Source organism: Anoplophora glabripennis, unplaced genomic scaffold, assembly GCF_000390285.2.
Source record: "Anoplophora glabripennis isolate ALB-LARVAE unplaced genomic scaffold, Agla_2.0 scaffold548, whole genome shotgun sequence".
Taxonomy (NCBI): domain Eukaryota; kingdom Metazoa; phylum Arthropoda; class Insecta; order Coleoptera; family Cerambycidae; genus Anoplophora; species Anoplophora glabripennis.
This window is the reverse complement of record NW_019416626.1, coordinates 157,863-162,505: the sequence shown is the minus strand read 5'-3', so window position 1 is coordinate 162,505 and position 4,643 is coordinate 157,863.

Genomic DNA, 4,643 nt, shown 5'->3' with positions numbered 1-4,643 from the left:
ACACCCATTCTATAGTTGTCGTCCGTTGTCTTTGTCTATTTCCATCGTCCCCATTAGGCCATCTCGTGGCGTGGTGTATGGCGTATAGTGCTGCTATTTTGGTGGCAATAATTATTATTAATATTTGATTAAATAATGATTAACATTTGATTAAGTAAATAAACGTATATTTAGATTGTTACCTATACTTATTTACGTTCCGTAACGTACAATGTAGGTTATGACAATCTATTCGTCCGATCGCAATGAAAGAAATGCGTTTTATTCTTTATTAGAATTCTATATACCATTATAAGACCATTGTATACTATATGTGACAGTTAAACAGGTGAATATTGGATATAAAACGCGTATTGCTGGCACAGTGACTATAAACCTTATTCTTTATTAAATTATTGTATAACGAGTATACAACGTTTTTTATACCCTTTACGAAATAATAGCAATAATTGTTATTAAAGTGTTCCATATCGTTATTAGAACATCTAGTACTGGTTATAAGTTTTATAATAATAAATGTATTAAACTGTTGTATACTCTGTATGAGTTAAAAACATATGTCATTAAGTATTCAGAAATTTTATTGGATAACTGTAATTACAAGCTAAGGTTATAATGTAAACATACATAAAACATACTTTTAAGCACTAAAAATGATGACAAATCGCTCCCAAAACTGTCCAGTTTATTTTCTTAGCAACGATGCACCCGTATTTTCTTGTATTACATGAGAATTTGCACTATAACTCTTCAACCTTAAGAATGAAGCATCCCCAGAAAGGTTGAGCTTCTTATAATTTTATTTCTTCTGGTTGATTGACTTTATACCCATGCTTTTCTTTGTCACCGTTAACCTTCTATTCCTCCATCTTATGTAAAACTTAACATCAGCGATTTCTAATAGGACCTACAAAATAATAATTTTTAAGATTTAGACAAGATTTACATTTGAAAAAACAAAATAATTACAAGCCATAAAACAGTTAGATACTTACATAATAATTTTCCATTTCACACAACGCGATATGATCATGTATCCCACAAAACATGTGCATATACTGTCCATTTTCATCAAACTAGACGTGTGTAAGTCGATGCACAGCGGACTGTCGGAAATTGTACGATTGTTGTATTTTCTCTTCTTGAGTAAAGATAATAAAGACGTTGTGGTTTTGTGTGTTTATTTTGACAATGATTGAACATCTATGGACAATACAAGTGGACTGTATAAGATAGTTGAGTACCGTTCTGCTTCATGCATACATGCTACTGAAATCTAGGGATGGGAACCCAATACTGGAACTGATACTTTGGAACAGATATCACAGTTGGGATCAGTGGAACTGATCCTCACGAAAATTATAACAAGTACGCGAACGCGTACTGCGTACTAGGCAAGGGATAGGCGACCGGCAGTTAGCCGCATCACAGATCACAGTAGAGCAGAGCTAAGCTAACGGATCAACGGAACAGCGGACTGTGGACTCAGCAGACTGGTACCATGGCCATGTCGGATTTGGGCGCAAATCATTTGTTGCGCTTGGAACTGATTTCAGTTTACTGCACTGGGGACGCGAGGATGCATACCTATTTGAGAATTGCGTATGTACTAATGGGTACAGATGTAGTTATATAATTAAGAACTAGATACCCCTTCAGTTACAGTTACAAACTGCAACATTCCTTTTTAATAATTATTAGGTATATTTAAAAGAAATATTTATTTATTTGTTAAATATAAAAATAAAAACGTATATTTTTTTGATAACAAAACTGAAATATAAAATGCTATTTACATAAATATAATAAAATAAAATAACATCATTTATCATAAAAAAATACATATAGAAAAATATGAAAAAATAAAAACATCTTTGGTAACAAAACTTATTATAATCGATAACCTAAGCAAAACCACTTACCTAGGTAAGTATATAGAGAAATCAGAAGAAATAACAAATGTATACTTAATACTTATGATAAATATATAGATAAATAAAAATATAAAAAATAAAAATCTCTTTGGTAACAAAAAAGTGCGACCAATACTGGTTATTAGTATTAAGAAACAGAAGTTGTTTTAATTTTTCAGCACTTAATCGTGTACGGCGTTCATTAAGTATATTGCCACCTTTTGAAAACAATCGCTCGCATGGCACCGAAGTAGCGAGCGCGCAACATCTTTTCCTAACAATTTGACTTAAAAATGGAAAATTATATTCGTTTTGCTTCCACCATTGTAATGGGTTTTCATGGCGGCTTAGGATATCACTTTCCAAATACCTCTGGATTTCCATGATTGCTCTGGAATTACTGGGAATTTTAGGTTTGTTTTTAGCCACAGGTTCATCTATACAATCCCACAGTGACACACGTTCATCTTGACCTTCACCTTCGTTAGCTTTAGAAGTGGAAGCTACAGCTGACTCTGGTTTTTTACTGGTTTTCTCTAAACTATCTGATACCATATCTGCTACCAAATTAATTAATAGTTTTTTAATCGATTCTATAGCGTCGTTATGTTTGAATGCATATGTTTTAAACCTTGGATCAAGGAATGTACATAACGCTAGAGTATTGCTATACTCCACGTTGCCAAGTCTCTTCCGCAGCCCACTTTCTAGACTAATTATTACTTCTTTCGAAAGGTTGGAAAAATTTTTTTGTTTGAATCTTTCGCAAACGTTCAGTAAACCCCGATTTAAAACAATCACCAATGCCGCTGAAATATAGTTTTCTCCACTAGCACAGGTTGTCGCTTCTTCAAAATGTTTTAAAATTTGACACAATTCCTTTATAACTTTCCACTCTTCTGGTGACAAATATGGTAAACTTTCATTTAGAAGTCTTTGGGTAGATCTAATGCAATTTTCTAATTCTACAAATCTCTGGAGCATGTGATATGTTGAATTCCATCAAGTTGCAACATCCTGGATCAATTTTTTTGGTATATCGACACTTGACTGTTTTTGATAATTCATCAACTTGGTATTTGCTTGAGTACTTCCTCTAAAATGGCCTACTATTGTTTTCACATTGTCAATAATATCTTGAACTAATTTTAATGAATCTTGTACAGTCAAATTTAAAGTATGTGCAATACAACCTAAATATTTCCAGCCTAATTCCACTGAAATTGCATTTTTTATGTTGCTTGCATTATCAGAAACAGCCAGTACGATTTTTTTCTCTATGCCCCAATCAGTCACGATTTCTTTCAATCTTGCTGCTAAATTAACGGAGGTGTGACTATTTTCGAATACATCGCAACTTAGCAGTACAGAGTTAATTTTAAAACTGCAGTCTATAAAATGGCATGTCACTGCCATAAAACTTTCATGATTTAAAGAAGTCCAGCAATCTATAGTTATGCAAACATTCAAAGCATTTTTCATTACTTCTTTTGAATTTTTTAAGCATGCCTCGTATGCTGCTGTATTAAAGTATGTATATTAAATAATTATATAGACAAGATGGTCCATCATATGTGTCACTCGCTCGGAGGTAAAATTTGTTGCTCTATCGATTGTTGGCATAGGATGTTCCACCTAATATTTTCAAGTTTAACTTGGTTTAACCTTAAAACTAAAGGTCAAATCTGAGGTCACCAGAATATTGGTTTTTTGATATTTGAATGGAACGTTATTAGGGAAAAAATCATTAGCGTAGCAACTTTAAATTTTCTGATGGATAATAACACCCTAGAAATTTAAAATAATTGTCATATTTTTTCTTCAGTTTTTGATGCTTACATTGTACTTAAAATTATATTTCTACCAAAAATTCCTATAATTTCGTCAAATGACTACAAGCGACGTTAATTACAAACGTGGTGCATAACACAAACGAATATGCTGGTATGTTAAGGTATACGCCGTGTGCATCTCACTCACATTAACAAGAACTTAAAAACTTCGCGGCAATGTATTATTAAATGCTGTTGCTGGAGCTTCATACATCATTCCAGTAAAAAGCGTTCTCCCCTCAAGCTGCGTACTCAAAAACTATCATAAACGCTAAGCAACCTGCGTAAAATAAAAAAAAATCGCCGCAATATAACATGAAAAATGGCCTGTCACTGTAAAATATATAATACCAACACATTTCTTAAGAGATTTTTCTTTACTTAAACGTCCTGACATTATTACATAAAAGGACGATTACAACGAAAAAAAAAATAAACAGGGCGAGTGTGGATTAAATATCTTAGAGATAAAACCAATAAACATTTGTTTCTTTTCTCAAAATGCAAGGTGTCTTAATGTTACATGTAAACGAAACTAGCACAATTATATTCTTGGAATCAAAATAACATTATTTAAATAAACTTATCTTCATCCAGAGTTACTTCATTAAGCCGTTAGAGGCCGTTGAAGATGCCAAATAATATTTCGATCAGCTATCTAACTCTATAATGATTTTTTGTCCCATTTAAATGAAACTTGATGTACTAGTACTTATGTAGGTACTTATACAGGCTGTTACAAATTCGCTTCTCACTACAGGGACTGTATTCTTGAATTATAGGGAGTAGAAGGAACGAGAGAAAGGGGGCGTTTCTCTACTAAAACTCATTAATCGGTATTCTTGATTGGTGTTCTATTGAGAATTGTTCCCTATTTCTTCTACTGATATTTTCGAGG